The 17,793-nt window shown below is 40.5% G+C and overlaps 1 long non-coding RNA gene across 1 annotated transcript; it reads right to left on the bottom strand.

The window, feature by feature from the left end:
* Positions 1-9: 9 nt before the first annotated feature.
* LOC135556308 (uncharacterized) lies at positions 10-17,302 on the bottom strand. The gene is made up of 7 exons (XR_010457975.1): positions 17,263-17,302; positions 17,063-17,116; positions 16,771-16,821; positions 3,640-3,735; positions 1,805-1,928; positions 1,437-1,570; positions 10-313 (listed from the first exon to the last, which is right to left on the bottom strand). It is a non-coding gene; the product is annotated as an uncharacterized LOC135556308 (long non-coding RNA).
* Between the last annotated feature and the right edge of the window lie 491 nt (positions 17,303-17,793).

The following is a 17,793-nucleotide window of genomic DNA, read 5'->3' as shown; positions in this document are numbered from 1 at the left end:
CATATAACAACAAGTGCACTGTCAGAGACTTGAAGATTTCTGGAAAGTGAGGTGAGAGCAGAAGAGAATGAAGTCAATACCGGAGTCCATTTGGGTATTGAGGTTAGAGCAGAAGAGAATGAAGTCAATACCTGAGTCCATTTGAGTAGTGAGGTTAGAGCAGAAGAGAATGAAGTCAATACCTCAGTCCATTTGTCAGTGGCCATTCGGTAACGGACCCGACATCTAGTGTGCAACTTGCTGATCCCCCATGTCACCTCCAGTGAGTTGTCAGAGCCATTCACTGATGTGATGGTAGGACAAGGTGCTTTTACTGTTACATTTAGCATAAAGAAAACTAAATGAAATTCACGTCCCCTGTTACTGTCCCCACATTCCTCACAGTTATAGTAAAGAACAGAAGAAGAAAAAAAACACCTCACAGCACAACGCAGATTGTGAGGAGACAGACACACACACACACACACACAAACACAAAGCCTGTGTGACTGATGACTCACAATTATATATGGCAGCTACCACAGCAAGTGAAGTCGCTGCAGTTAATTTTAGAATGGGTGGAAAGTAATAAGCTAGTCCCAAATACATATAAAAAAATCTAAAAGCCTACAGGTCTACAAGCCTTAGTTTTATCACACCTGAAAGTGCTGCAAAGAAAGACATAGGCAAATTAAAGTTGTCCCAGAACAGAGCAGAACGGCTGGCCCTTAAATGTACACAGAGGGCTAATATCAAGCACATATGCATGCCAATCTCTCCTGGCTCAAAGTAGATTGACTGCATCACTACTTGTCATTGTAAGAGGTACTGACGTGTTGAAAACACCGAACTGTCTGTTCAAGCAGCTAACACACAGCTCAGACACCCATACTGTACATACCCCACAAAACATGCCACTAGGGGTCTCTTTACAGTCCCGAAGTTCAGAACAGACTCTGAGAAAGCCATGACTACATGGAATTCTTCCACATCAAGTAACTCAAGCGAGCAGTAAAATCAGATTTAAATAACAGATAAAACAACACCTCAAGGTACAATGCAGACTGTGAGAAGACACACACACATACAAACACACACACACATACACACACACACACAGGAATGTTTTGGTATTGTAGATTTTATATAGTACATTTGTAATATTAGAGCAATAATGTAATATATGATGTATTTATTTATTTATGATGTAGGCTGTTGGTGTATTTTGTTGTGATGTAACTGTTTTAACACTGTCTGGACCCCAGGAAGAGTAATGGTGATCCTAATAAATATATATATTTTTTAAATAAATTCCATAAATGTAGAAACTAATTATAAATGCATTTATGAATTCAAGAGTCAACAAGACACCTGTTAATAATTGAAATAAACAAAACGTGAAAAGGTGTCCATCATCTCAAATGATGTGCTAAAATTAGTAATTAAAGGGTTATTACTTGCTTCTTGTACTGCCACTTCGTAGGGCTCTGACCACGACTCCATTCCATTCATGTTGTTCTTAATTTTTAAAGTTACATTCATTCGTCCACCAAAGCTGAAGATTCCCATACAAGAATAAATCGGAGTGGTCCTGAAATTAATATTAATAATAAATAAGACAATTTTAAAATGTCAATGCTGTCATTGTAAGCATTATTTCTGATATACAGTATTTTGTCCAGCAGAAAGGGAGCATAAAAGGACACCCAGGTGATGGAGCAATTCAACATAGGTGCAAAATCAATTCATATAACATTGATTACACTTGATCTAAAAATATATGTCTCAAAAAAGTATAAAGGTGCAATATTTAAGATGTACTTACTGACTGAAAATGAGAGAGTGCATGCTTTCTGCATTGATGTTATATTCCTGACTCCAAAGGCATTGAGGATACGGAGTCAGAGCATAGTCCGTGAGTAGAAAAAAGCATGATATATTCACCCTTTCTGAAAATGGAGGCAAATGGAGAAACTAAAAGGCAGTGGAGTACTGGAATTAATTGTAGATTTGACATCAAGTCAGAAATGCATAAAACATATGATAGTGGAAACCAGAGTCATGAGAGAATATATTGCTATAAGTAAATACGGTGCCTTCGGAAAGTATTCAGACCACTTGACTTTTTCCACATTTTGTTAGGTTACAGCCTTATTCTAAAATTGATTAAATAGCTTTTTTCACCCTCATCAATCTACACATAATACCCCATAATGACAAAGTATAAACAGTTGACTTTTTTTGTGCTAATTTATTAAAAATGTAAAACTCTAATATCACACTTACTTCAGTATTCAGACCCTTTACTCAGTACTTTGTTGAAGCACCTTTGGCAGCGATTACAGCCTAGTCTTCTTGGGTATGACGCTACAAGCTTAGAACACCTGTATTTGGGGAGTTTCTCCCATTTTTCTCTGCAGATCCTCTCCAGCTCTGTCAGGTTGGATGGGAAGCGTTGCTGCATAGCAATTTTCAGGTCTCCCCAGAGATGATCGATCGGGTTCAAGTCCGGGCTCTGGCTGGGCAACTCAAGGACATTCAGAGACTTGTCCCAAAGCCACTCCTGCGTTGTCTTGGCTGTGTGGTTAGGGTCGTTGTCTTATTGGACGGTAACCTGCACCCCAGTCTGAGGTCCTGAGTGCTCTGGAGCAGGTTTTTATCAAGGATCTCTCTGATCTCTCTCTCTCTCTTTGCTCTGTTCATCTTTCCATCGACCCTGACTAGTCTCCCAGTCCCTGCCGCTGAAAAACATCCCCACAGCATGATGCTGCCACCACCATGCTTCACCGTAGGGATGGTGCCAGGTTTCCTCGAGACGTGACACTTGGCATTTAGGCCAAATAGTTCAATCTTGGTTTCATCAGACCAGAGAATCTTGTCCTGTGCCTTTTACTGAGGAGCGGCTTCCGTCTGGCCACTCTACCATAAAGGCCTGATTGGTGGAGTGCTGCAGAGATGGTTGTCCTTCCGGAAGGTTCTCCCATCTCAACAGAGGAACTCTGTCAGAGTGACCACCGGGTTCTCGGTCACCTCCCTGACCAAAGCCCTTCTCCCCCGATTTGCTCAGCTCTAGGAAGGTTCCAAAAAGCTCTTGGTGGTTCCAAACTTCTTCTATTTAAGAAGGATTTTGGCCACTGTGTTCTTGGATACCTTCAATACTGCAGAACATTTATGGTACCCTTCCCCAGATCTGTGCGTTGACACAATCCTGTCTCGGAGCTCTACAGAAATTCCTTCGACCTCATGGCTTGGTTTTTGCTCTGACATGCACTGTCAACTGTGGAGCCTTATATAGGCAGGTGTGTGCCTTTACAAATCATGTCCAATCAATTTAATTTACAACAGGTGGACTCCATTCAAGTTGTAGAAACATCTTGCTGAGGAAATGTTTTTATTTAATACATTTTAGAATAAGGCTGCCACGTATCAAAATATGTGAAAAGTCAAGGGGTCTAAATACTTTCCGAAGGCACCGTACATTACTTTTAATCTCAGCAAATGTACTCTCTCTCAAAGTAGTAGTAACAGTACTAATAAATGTACTAGTTCTAGTAAAAGTACTAGTTAAGTAATAGTAAAAACAATCTGATATCATGAAGGTGAAAGAGTCTTCCTACCATGAGAAGGTGAAAGAGAACTTGGTGAAAGAGAACTTCCTACCATGAGACACATGAGATCTGGCGACACAGTCACTATCATCAGTGACGCATACGCGGTTATCACATCGCTTCAGGTCTTTCCTCTTTACAGTTAACTCTGGACATATAGAATTGGAACAGAAACATCTTAAATTTAGAATTTACGTCCATTTTTTATTTACATTTGGTTGAATTGTCAACTAGTGTGAATTCAATGTAAAATCAACAAAAATGTCACCATGTTATTGGATTTAGGTTCAAAGTTGGGAGAAATTAATATGAAATTCCCTTATGTTGATTACTTTTTGCAATCCAAACAGTTTTCCATGTTGATTCATGGAAAACATGACATGGAAACAACGTTGATTCAACCAGTTTTACCCAGTGGGGAGTGCCATAGGACCCTATTTTGTACATAGCGTGCTACTAGCTCTATGGGCCCTAGTCAAATGTAGTGTACTAAGAATGGTAAGAGTTCCTTGGATGTCATGCCAACCCTATGTTTCCATATTCATCTTTATGTGCAGATGAATAAGTTAAGTACCCTGAACTAAAATATCAACGCAACATGCAACAATGTCAACAATTTTACTGAGATACAGTTCATATAATGAAATCAGTGAATTCAAATAAATGAATTCAGCCCTAACCTACAGATTTCACATGACTGGGAATACAGATATGCATATTTTGGTCACAGATACCTTAAAAATGTAGGGGCTTGTGACCACAATTTGCCTCATGGAGCATGATCTCCTTCAATCAGGCTGTTGATTGTGGTCTGTTGTCCCACTCCTCTTCTTTAGCTGTGCAAAGTTGTAGGATATAGGCGGGAAATTACATTTTTTATTTGACTAGGCAATTTAGTTAAGAACAAATTCTTATTTTCAATGACGGCCTAGGAATAGTGGGTTAACTGAACGACAGATTTGAATCTTGTCAGCTCGGGGATTTGAACTTGAAACCTTCTGGTTACTAGTCCAACGCTCTAACCACTAGGCTACCCTGCCTAGTAGAACACGCTGTCGTACACGTCGATCCAGACCATCCCAAACATGCTCAATGGGTGACATGTCTGTTGAGTATGCAGGCCATGGAAGAAATTAGACATTTTCAGCTACCAGGAATTGTGCACAGATCCTTGAGACATGGGGCCATGCATTATCATGCTGAAACATGAGGTGATGGAAGCGGATGAATGGCAAAGCAATGGGCATCAGGATCTTGTCACCATCTCTCTGTGCATTCAAATAGCTTGTTTGTCTATAGCTTATGCCTGCCCATACTATAACACCATCGTCACCATGGGTCACACGTTGACATCAGCAAACTGCTCACCCACACAATGTCATATACACTGTCTGACATCGGTACAGTTGAAACCGGAATTAATCCGTGGAGAGCACAGTGTGTCAGTGGCCATCGAGGTGATCATTTTCCCACTGAAGTCGGTTACGACAACGAACTGCTGTCAGGTCAAGACCCTGGTGAGGATGACGAGCACGCAGATGAGTGTCCCTGAGATGCTTTCTGACAGTTATTATTTTGTGCAAACCCACAGTTTTATCAACAGTCAAGGTGACTGGTCTTAGACGATCCGGCAGGTGAAGAAGCTGGATGTGAAGATCCTGGAATTGCATGATTTCACATGGTTTGCAGTTGTGAGGCTGGTTGGACGTATTGCCATACTCTCTAAAACGATATTGGAGGTGGCTTATGGCAGAGCTCTGGTGGACAGTATTGCAGTCAGCATGCTAATTGTACGCTCCCTCAAAACTTGTGGCAATGTGCAAAAAACTGCACATTTTAGACAGGCCTTTTACTGTCCACAGGTTTTAAGACGACTACCATCATTCCTGTTCCCAAGAACTCTAAGGCTTCATGGCACAATGACTACTGCACTGTAGCACTGACGTCTGTGATCATGAAGTTCTTTGAAAGGCTGGTCAAGGCACACATCAACTCTTTCTCAGATAGATGTACATGTCATAGGGCTTTTGTTGACCTTTTATAAAGTGCTTGGAGATGCCAAATGTCTTTCTGACATGCTCCAATCAAACTCTCTTGACCTAGCAAGGGCTGTGGATCTAGTAGGGGCCCTTACATACACACATTACAGGACTAGTGAGGGTTACTTTGGAGAACTTTGGAAAGAGGTTGAAGAGATGGCAGAGCACTGCAAAATAAGTGTACAAACAGTGTGTAAAAGACAGCCTAAAGCAAGCTTAAGATTTCACGACTCATTGATGATGAGCGCCGTAGGACAGAAAAATAGTGACCGAAGTGATGGTGAGAGCTTCCAAAGAGCTATCTTTTATCAGGTGCTTGACAGTCTCACAGCTGAGCTGCAGAGGCATTTTTCAAATAAGAATTGCAAGATAATGCAAGGGGTCCAGTTTCTCAACCCAAAGAGTACAACATTCTTGAATGAGGAGCCTCTGTTTGCCTTTGCTCAGACCTAAGAGCCAGATTTAGAGGACCTCAAACATGAGGTTCATCAAACCAAGGGGCTTTTTGATAGGAGAGCGAAATATGGAAGGGATATACAGTCGTGGCCAAAAGTTGAGAATGACACAAATATAAATTTTCACAAAGTCTGCTGCCTCAGTTTGTATGATGGCAATTTGCATATAATCCAGAATGTTATGAAGAGTGATCAGATGAATTGCAATTAGTTGCAAAGTCCCTCTTTGCCATGCAAATTAACTGAATCCCCCCAAAACATTTCCACTGCATTTCTGCAGAAGGCTTCAGGGCACCCAAGAAAGTCCAGCAAGCGCCAGGACCGTCTCCTAAAGTTGATTCAGCTGTGGGATCGGGGCACCACCACTACAGAGCTTGCTCAGGAATGGCAGCAGGCAGATGTGAGTGCATCTGCACGCACAGTGAGGTGAAGACTTTTGGAGGATGGCCTGGAGTCAAGAAGGGCAGCAAAGAAGCCACTTCTCTCCAGGAAAAACTTCAGGGACAGACTGATATTCTGAAAAAGGTATAGGGATTGGACTGCTGAGGACTGGGGTAAAGTAATTTTCTCTGATGAATCCCCTTTCCGATTGTTTGGGGCATCCGGAAAAAAGCTTGGTGAGCGCCACCATCAGTCCTGTGTCATGCCAACAGTAAAGCATCCTGAGACCATTCATGTGTGGGGTTGCTTCTCAGCCAAGGGAGTGGGCTCACTCACAATTTTTCCTAAGAACACAGCCATGAATAAAGAATGGTACCAACACATCCTCTGAGAGCAACTTCTCCCAACCATCCAGGAACAGTTTGGTGACGAACAATGCCTTTTCCAGCATAATGGAGCACCTTGCCATAAGGAAAAAGTGATAACTAAGTGGCTCGGGGAACAAAACATTGATATTTTGGGTCCATGGCCAGGAAACTCCCCAGACCTTAATCCCAATGATAACTTGTGGTCAATCCTCAAGAGGCGGGTGGACAAACAAAAACCCACAAATTCTGACAAACTCCAAGCATTGATTATGCAAGAATGGGCTGCCATCAGTCAGGATGTGGCCCAGAAGTTAATTGACAGCATGCCAGGGCGGATTGCAGAGGTCTTGAAAAAGAAGGGTCAACACTGCAAATATTGAATCTTTGCATCAACTTCATGTAATTGTCTATAAAAGCCTCTGACACTTATGAAATACTTGTAATTATACTTCAATATTCCATAGTAACATCTGACAAAAATATCTAAAGACACTGAAGCAGCAAACTTTCTGGAAATGAATATGTGTCATTCTCAAAACTTTTGGCCACGACTGTACTCTCCTTGACTTTGTTTTGTTTTTATAACCTTATAAAGACATCTTCCATGAGCTATTTCGACATAAGTAAGATTTCTGTTTGTTACACCAGTCTGCATTGCTTCTTGCGGGAGAAGCTTCTCAGCTTTAGAACGGATTTAAACCCACCTTTAGGACAACAATGGTTGATGACAGGTTAAGTCACCTCGGAAATCTCATTTTTGAGTCAAGTAGGGCACACTCCCTCAACATGGATGAGTTTGTGAAACATTTTGCCAGTTCTCACCAGAAATATTCTGTGTTGATACAATATGTAGTGGATTTGTTATTGACGTGGAAAGACGAAGATACTCATATACCAAACATTGCCACATTAGTCAACTACGTGGTAGAGCAGGGTCGCAAGGCATCATATGGGAAAGTACAACTAGCGAAACAAGAGATAATATATTAAAGTGGCCTCCCTATGAACAGAAGTCATGTTGTTTTGACTATAATTGAAGAAAAATTGTTAATCTGATATAGTAATGTTAGCGGAAAGACAGAGGTAGAGTACAGTAGAGATCCTATAGGGCTTTCTGAGTTTAAGGGAAGAGATGTAGACTAGTGAAGGTAACAAAGGAGAGTAAGTCAATTAGAAAGTAAGAATTTCGAATTTGAAATGTTTGGATTGATTGAGAATTGGCTGATGTATTTTCTACATTTGGCGCATTACAGGTTAATCTTAAAATAATAGACGTTTAATGAGTGTGAAGCAAGGCTGATATAAAAATATATATATAGAGTAATATTGTTAGGGTAGACTACGTGTAAACATTGCCTTTTAGTAAGGAGAGAATAAGCATGGTTTATTTTATAAACCTTACGACGGGTGACAGTGACGAAAGACATTGATAAGGAGGATTGATGTACATTTAATGAGTGTTGACAGTATGTGAATGGTAATATGTTATTAGTGAGTTTTTTGATAACGCTCTAATGATGCAATATTTTAGTAATACAAGGTACAGGGTTACAAAATGAGTAGAGTGGTAATGGAGACTACTGCGCCCACAGCATTTTGGGGGGGGGGGGGGGGTGCTGTGATGTAAGTCTTATCTTTTTCAAAATAGCAGCAACAAATCCTCTAGAAAGTAGCGGGACAGGAAAATGGTACATAGTGGTGTATGGTCTCGGTTAGATCACTAGGGGTAGAGATTACGGTCTTTGAGTTAAAGGGAGACGTACAGTTGAAGTCGGAAGATTACATACACTTTAGCCAAATACATTTAAACTAAGTTTCACAATTCCTGACAAAAAATCCCTGTCTTAGGTTAGGATCACCACTTTATTTTAAGAATGTGAAATGTCAGAATAATAGTAGAGAAAATGATTTATTTCAGTTTCTATTTCGTCATTCACATTCCCAGTGGGACAGAAGTTTACATACACTCAATTAGTATTTGGTAGCATTGCCTTTAAATTGTTTAACTTGGTTCAAACGTTTCAGGTAGCCTTTCACAAACTTCCACAATAAGTTGGGTGAATTTTGGCCCATTCCTGCTGATGTAACTGAGTCAGGTTGTAGGCCTCCTTCTCACACACGCCTTTTCAGATCTGCCCACAACTTATTTATGGGATTTAGGTCAGGGCTTTGTGATGGCCACTCCAATACCTTGACTTTGTTGTCCTTAAGCCATTTTGCCACAACTTTGGAAGTATGCTTGGGGTCATTGTCCATTTGGAAGACCCATTTGCGACCAAGCTTTAACTTCCTGACTAATGTTTTGAGATGTTGCGTCAATATATCCACCTAATCTTTCTTTCCTCATGATGCCATTTATTTTGTGAAGTGCACCAGTCCCTCCTGCAGCAAAGCACCCCCACAACATGATGCTGCCACCCCCGTGCTTCACGGTTGGGATGGTGTTATTCGGCTTGCAAACCTCCCCTTTTTCTCCAAACATAACGATGGTCATTATGGCCAAACAGTTCTATTTTTGTTTCATTAGACCAGAGGACAGAGAAAGTATGTTCATCTCCAGGAGACAGAACGCGTCTCTTTTCTGAGCGGTATGGCGGCTGTGTGGTCCCATGGTGTTTATACTTGCGTACTCTTGTTTGTACAGATGAACGTGGTACCTTCAGGTGTTTGGAAATTGCTCCCAAGGAAGAACCAGACTTTTTTTCTGTGGTCTTGGCTGATTTCATTTGATGTTCCCATGATGTCAAGCAAAGAGGCACTGAGTTTGAAGGTAGGCCTTGAAATACATCCACAGATACACCTCCAATTGACTCAAATTATGTCAATTAGACTATCAGAAGCTTCTAAAGCCATGACATAATTTCTGGAATTTTCCAAGCTGTTTAAAGGCATAGTCAACATAGTGTATGTAAACGTCTGACCCACTGGAATTGTGGTACAGTGAAATAATCTGTCTGTAAAAATTGTTGGAAAAATTACTTGTGTCATGCACAAAGTAGATGTCCTATCCGACTTGCCAAAACTATAGTTTGTTAACAAGAAATGTGTGGAGTGGTTGAAATACGAGTTTTAATGACTCCAACCTAAGTGTATGTAAACTTCTGACTTCAAATGTAGGAGACCATGTCTCAAACCACTTTTAAATAGATGCCTGGGATCAAATATCACTGGTTCCTTATGCTAAATAAATGTTTTGTTTCTCTTCCATTTTCCATCTCTTTTAAAATGTTTCCTGAGGCTATGGTCTTGGGAGAGGGGTTAGTGAAATTCAGCAGTTTTATAAGTATAAAGGTATCTGGATTCGGCAGTAAAGGGAACTACCAAATTAAATAAGGCCTGGCCATTTTTGTTTGTTTTTGCCGTATGGTTTACCACACACACAACTTACTAGTTGTGATTAGGTCCACAGTGGAAATAGAGGGCTGCCCTTGAATGAGGGGAAGCTGTCTAAAGTCTGTTTTTACTATGAAGTTATGGGTACAACATTTTTTAAATGGGGTTAATATGGGTAGTAATTCGAATTTGATTTGCAGTGTTGTTGTTTTTACACATTACTCACATGGTGAGGCATGTATCAAAATGGGGGAATTACCAGTCTTTTGAGGTTTTTGGATTGAGGTTTACACACCTTGAGTGATATGTAGGAATGTATTGCGTGATTTATTTTTTATTTTACCTTTATTTAACCAGGCAAGTCAGTTAAGAACACATTCTTATTGTCAATGACGGCCTGGGAACAGTGGGTTAACTGCCTGTTCAGGGGCAGAACGACAGATTTGTACCTTGTCAGCTCGGGGGTTTGAACTCGCAACCTTCCGATTACTAGTCCAACGCTCTAACCACTAGGCTACCCTATGAAGGAGTATATTGTTGCATTGTTTGTTTTTGTTTGGTTTGATAAATCTCATCAGATTGGGTCTGTTGGATGATCAGGATAACTTCCTGACCCTTTGACTGATCCTATCCGTTCCAAAACTCCTCTCATATTGCTGGTATACTGGTTGGCAAATGGACAAGACATAATACGTTTTGCTGGGGTTCAGGTGAAACATTGAAATTGGGGCATTGTCATGGGCCATCCACTTTGAACTGTGAAGCTATCTGAAGAAGACAAATTAAGAAATGCCTGAAGATTGAGTGCTGGGAAAGGGAGGGGTTGGTCAACTGTGCTCGTAATTGATTTAGACTTGTCTAAAGTTGTTGTTTGGGGCATCAGGTTGATTGTGGAGGTATACACTGCTAAATGTATAGTAATTTAAGCTAAGAATGCATTGAGATACTGATCTGTAATTATAATCGTGATGAGAAAGTTATAAAACTAGAATTATAGGAAAATTATATTGAAGGTTAATATGAATGTACATTCTGCCAGTGTTGATGTGTGTTAAGTTGGGGGTGTTCATTTTGAGTGATATAATCAATGTGAATCACTGAGCAATGTCATTCCGGATTTTGGTTGGATAATGAATTGGGTTTTAAATCTGATTTGGAAACCCAAGGATTTCCCTGACCTATTCCCTATTCCTGACTACATCTCTGATGAGGACCCCAATTCTGAGCATAAGGACCCAGATGTGGAGCTCATGTTCCTACTGAGTGTACAAAGTGCCCAGAGAGGGGTGTCTGTCACTGGTGTAGGAAGGGTTTGTTCTAAATGGGGTGGACATTTTCGTCATGCTGACTCCTACCTTTGTGCGTGATGCCAGCGTGATGACTGTCCTATCTGTTGAAATTAAGCTTGTGTGTGATGTTAATTTTATGGGTTTTATGTTCCAAATTGACTGTGTTTTGATAAAGAAGGTATTAAGCTCAGCAACCCAGAGGAAGGTTGTTTACCATGGATGAAATGTCAGGCACCAGAGGGATGTATTTTGTTAGTTTAAATGTATACTTAACTAATTTTAATTTTTCTAGAAGAAACTTGAGTTTCTTGAGAGGGGAATGTTAGTGGAAAATTACATATTTACCTGATTTATTTGATATTAATGGTTAACAATTCATATTTAACTAATAGTAAGACATTTCTGTCCTACTAGTGTCTGTATTTTTATGGTCTCCTCTAGTTCCCTGCAGCTAATCTGGGCATATGTTCACCAGAGATGGCTTGAGCTGACAAATAAGTTAAAGACTGCATTACATAGACACGAATGTGTTTTACTAAAGATAGCTTAGGAGTAGAACAATCCCTCATTGTCTCAAAATCATGCTTGCATCTGGGAAACTAAGCCAGGGTGGGGTTAAGACAACAACCCACGTGCAGATAACTACAGGATGAACCCAGAGTGCTTTATGATGCCCCAACCTGCATGGGATGGGTGGAACCAATGACACTAAAAATACTTGGACCAAGTATTTTTAGTGTCAGCTATATATAGTACTCTGCATTTGTGTAAAGGTTAGGTTACTCGGTCCAACACTCAAGGGTGTGGGGTCGACCAGCCTCATTATTGTAATAATGAATTGATATTGAATAAAGATGATTGTTTGATGAAATGACTAAATCTCTCTCACTTGGTTAAAATTTCCACCACAAATATCACTGAGGTGTACCACCTCTAAAACAAATGGCAACAATAATCATTCCTTGCCATGTGTAGTTTCAACTATAATGCAACTAGTGAAATGCTCTAATCATGTGTTCCGGTAGGATAACATTTCAGAATAAATCAGTAGGATAACTTGTCCCTTTGATTAACAGTACCAATGCCAGAACATTCAGTCCAGGCACAATCAGTAAGACGTTTAGAGACCAAACAAGTTAAAGTTCTATTGATAACAGCTACAGAGGAGTTAGTAGTCACTCATATTCCAGAACACTCTTCTGATGGTTAAGACACATGCCACTAATAAACAGAACCCTCCATTCAGGAGGAAAGTTGTTAGAAGTCATGAACCATGATCACACCGCGTATGACTGGTTCAGTGCTTATATAGTACTTCTATCGTGAGGTTAGCTCCTCCATGGATAACAAAGCCATGAAATAGACTCCTTCATACCTATCTCCACTACAATGGTGTAAGACACAGTGACTTGTAATAAAACTATTACACGTCCCCTTAACATATGTCTTGAGGTCGACATCAATTCTTACTGACTTCCAGGCATTGTCATGAAAATTATCTGATGACATCAGACTCATTCTGAACAGGTTGCAGCCTACCAGGATACTTGGTTGTCTTTCCCATTTAATGAGGATTTATGCTAGGATCACTTAAGGGTCCGAGCAAAATACCAGCCTTAGTAAAGTTGAAAATGTACTCAGAGGCCTTTAACTCTACAGCTACAGCACACACCAGTTTCTCCACAGAGGTCCATATGTTATCATTGTAGACTGCCCGAAGCTGGTGCCTTACAGCTGTAGACTTATCATATTATTGTCACGCCCTGACCATAGAGAGCCCTCGGGGTTCTCTATGGTGTTTTAGGTCAGGGCGTGACGAGGGGGGTTCTAGGTATTGTGTTTCTATGTTGGTGTGTGGGTATGGTTCCCAATTGGAGGCAGCTGATAATCGTTGCTTCTAGTTGGGGATCATACTTAGTTGTCCTTTTTCCCACCTGCGATGTGGGATATTGGTTTGTTTCGTGTTAGTGCCTTTGTGCGCTACTTATTGCAAGTTCATTAATTCTTTGTTGTTTTAGGAAGTTTCACTACAATAAAAATGTGGAACTCTACTCAAGCTGCGCCTTGGTCCACTTATTTATACAACGGTCTTGACAGAATATACCAACCAAAGCAGGATCAAGCAGCGTGCCCAGGAGGTAAAGGAGAGTTGGTCATGGGAGGAGATATTAGGTGGATGCGAGGAGTAAAGGAGGACAGCGACAACGCCGGGGTCCGCGGCCACAAACAGCCCAAGGGCAACCCCAAGATATTGAGGGGGGGCACAAGGGGCGGTCGGCCGAGCCGAGGAGAGAGCCAGAGAGAGTCTGGGAGCCGATGGAGCAGTTGGAGGAGGGAGATCGGAGAAAGATGTTGGTTAGGTGTATTCTGCACCGCACTCGCCCTGAAGAGCGTGTCATCAGTCCAGTGCCACCTGTGGACGGACCAAGGCGCAGCGTGATTTGAGTTCCACAGCTTTTTACTAAGTGAAACTTCTCAACTAAACAAACAATGAAATGTGACTTACGTGATGCAACAAGCATAAAACACAAACAATATCCCACAAATGCAGGTGGGTACAGGGACACCTTAAGTATGATCCCCAAGTAGAGACAATGATAATCAGCTGCCTCTAATTGGGAAGCATACTCAAACCCAAACATAGAAAACAATCGACTAGAACACCCCCTAGTCACGCCCTGACCTAAAACACCGTAGAGAACCCTGAGGGCTCTCTATGGTCAGGTCGTGACAATACTGGAGCGTTGTCTTAGAAACTCGGGCCTCACCGTCCACAAATGGGCCTTTCAAGAGCACCAAATGGCCTATTCCAAGGCTCTGAAAGAGGCACGGTCGATGTTCTATTCCAACCTCCTCAATAAAAATCCTGGAAACACAAAGCACCTGTTTTCCACCATAAACCATATTTTGAAACCCCAGTCCCCCATCAAGAGTCCCCCATCAGCGGAATAGCAGTGTCAGCAACATCAGATCTCTTCTTTAGCTCTACTACTCTCCTCTGGCCCTCAATGCCACCTCAGCCTCTCTCCTGCTTCCTTGAAGTCACCCAAAATATTGAGAAAACTCTTGATAATGAAAACCTGCTCCTGTACATTGGATCCTATTTCAACAGCCCTGCTCAAATCATGCACCCTGTACTCAGCCCTCTGATAACCGAGATTGTTAACCACTCCCACCAATCTGGCAGTGTCCCACCTGCATTTGAGACCACTGTCATCAGCCCCCTTTCTGAAGAAGCCCACCCTTTTTCTATTTAACTGTTATTTTATGCACTGAGATTATTCTGTACACGTGAAAGGTATTTACAAATGTAATAAATTGTTTTATTATTATTTACTCAAGAACAACTAAAGATGTACTAATAGCCTACCTGATTAACAGATGATTTTTTACTGCAAGGTATGCAGGTAACATAGCACTGCAATACACAGAACAGGGCCCAGTTTCCCAAAAGCATTTTAAGGCTAAGTTCATCCTTAGAACCTTCGTAGGAGCATCGTTAAATCTCTGAGCTGTTTCCCAAAACCATCGTTATTAATGTTGCACTTGAAAATGCTCGTAATCTAAAGCTTGCTTCAGACTACTCGTAGAACAGCTAAGTGCCTCATTAATGCTTAATTTGCGCTTTATAAATAGATGATCTCCACTAAACATAAAATCACATGGTTTATATCTCTGTGACCTATAAATACAAAGTTGCCAATGTCTTTGTAATTGATACAGACAAGTGACATAAAAAAATATGCTACAACTGTAAACTGAGATGAGGCATAAAAATATAGAAACAGTAGGCCACATATGTCAGAGTCAAGGCCCGCGGGCCACATCCGGCCCGCGAGAAGGTTTTTTACGGCCCCTGGGATGATCTTGATTTATTATTAGAACCGGCCCGCAGACCGCAGCAAGCCGGCAGCCCGCAGATCTTTTACACGCACCAATACTACATTTCCCACAATGCAACGGTGACGCACCGAGCAGTAGGCTGCTTCATTTCAATATTTATTGGCACAGCAGTCGTCAGCATCACAGTAAAATTAACTTTCAGATACCCATCAAAAATGGCAAAACGGAAGGTGGACACTGAGAACCGGGGTTTCAAACAAGGTGGGAGTCGGAGTATATGTTCACGGAGGTAGCTGGAAAACCTGTGTGTCTTCTGTGTGGAGAAAGTGTGGCGGTACTGAAAGAGTATAATCTGAGACGACATTATGAAACGAAACACGCGGACAAAAACAAGAATATGGACATGGAACAAAGGCTACAAAAGGCAGAGGAATTAAAACGAGGCCTCAAATCTCGACAGGCTCTGTTCAAAAAAGCCAAATCACAAGGTATTTCAATCCAATTATATTTTAAAAATATTTCAGTTGAGTGGATGATAGAAAATTGCTATTATTGTTTTTTCTTTGAAGTAAATTTAGCCCACTTTTGCTAAAATAGAAAATATAGGCTACTGATGGTGCCTTGAATACCGGTTTCTTTCATTTAATGTTCATGTTATGGGGATTTTTATATAAAGGAAATTTGTCTTTTGTGTCTGTTGAAAATTAAAGATTACTGACAGAGCCATAAGAAAATATTGCTTTATTTATCTGATCATATTGGAATATATTTGTTAGGTTTTCAGTAGGTTCAATTAGGTTCACTAGACTATATGCGTCATTTAAAAAATTTTCAATGAACATTCGAACAGTCCGGCCCTCGGCTTGTAGCTAAATTTTTTATTTGGCCCTCCGTCCATTTGACTTTGACACCCCTGCAGTAGGCTATAGGTCTATTTCAATCATAATGAAATACATTTCATGTTAAATCGAGTTCTTTTTTGCTACTTGTAGGCTACTGTCTGTAATTTGTGTCAATATATACTGAACAAAAATATAAATGCAACATGCAACAATTTCCAATATTTTACCGAGTTACAGTTCATAAGGAAATCAGTCAATTGAAATAAATGAATTAGCCCAGCCAATCAGAATGAATTATTTTTTCCCCCACAAAAGGGCTTTATTTAAGACATAAATACCACTCAACACCCCCCCCCCTCCCTTAATTATGTTAAGGTAAGATTTGAATGGATAAAGCCATAAAGCTGACAGCAGCGCTCCATTTCTTTCGATCCTATCAGTATCAACACATTATCCAACAATGCACTAAGCAACGTTCTCTCTGCATGGTGTTTTGGGAAACGCATGTTACATCTTCGGCGGTCGTAGGACCAACTCTCGTTAAAACACTCTTAAGCCTAAATTCCATCGCTGTCGGGGAAACCGGACCCAGAGCAATAAATATTTAGAATGTAGTATTTGAAAAGTATTTACCATGAAGTTGGCGCCTCTCAGAATGTTCTTCCATATGACAAGACAACATAACTGCAATGTAAGTATTTCAGTAAAACAAATGCTATATTAAGTGCAAATGGAAATTAGACTAATTAGTATCCTTACTTTGGAGAAGAAGAAAAAAAACTTTTCCAACACCAAACACCAGTGTTTTGTGTCAATATCTGTCAGGCTTAAATGCAATGCACAACATTACTTCCAGATAAAACATCTGCTGTAACAAGTGGCCTACTGTAACATGAAGGAAATATAATGGTGTAAATGCACTTACCATGGGAAAAGATTAATAAGCAAGTAACTATCCAGGAATGGTTTACCCTGTACACTGTAAATGCAAAAAAACATGCAAAATATTAAAATAAAATAAAACATGCTAATAATTACATTCATGGGACAAATCAAAGTTGCAAACATGCAAGCATCAACTTCTTTTGCTCACTGTCAGTATAAAAACTATACTTAGTGACTTACATAATAAAAAGTCCATTATGAGTAATATTTTGTGACAAAGTTTAGCCAGTGAAGTAGGAAGGTGGTAGCTGAGGTTTTATAGAGGATATTACTCCATATCTGTGAGTCGTAACATCCATTCCATATCTACTAGAGCATCAAGCTCTTGCGTCACAACAGAAACATTAAACGTTTCACAAGACTACAAAGAACATGCAGATTGGGCTTTATTGTTGTTGTGCATATATGCCATTAACCTTTATTGATGTATAGTCAGTCAGTGGTGTACAAATACTACTTAAGTAAGTTTTTGGGGGTATCTGTACTTTACTATTTATATTTTTAACTACCTTTACTACATTCCTAAAGAAAATTAAGTATTCTTTACTCCATACATTTTCCCTGACGCCCAAAAGTACTTGTTACATTTTGAATGCTCCTTAGCAGGACTGGAAAATAGTCCAATGCACGCACTTATCAAGAGAACATCCCTGGTCATCCCTACTGTGTCACACCCTGATCAGTTTCACCATTATTGTCTCCGCCCCCTCC

This window comes from Oncorhynchus masou, chromosome 1, assembly GCF_036934945.1.
Source record: "Oncorhynchus masou masou isolate Uvic2021 chromosome 1, UVic_Omas_1.1, whole genome shotgun sequence".
In the NCBI taxonomy this organism is placed as follows: domain Eukaryota; kingdom Metazoa; phylum Chordata; class Actinopteri; order Salmoniformes; family Salmonidae; genus Oncorhynchus; species Oncorhynchus masou.
Note: the sequence above shows the minus strand (reverse complement) of the source record. Positions and strands in the feature narration are given on the sequence as shown.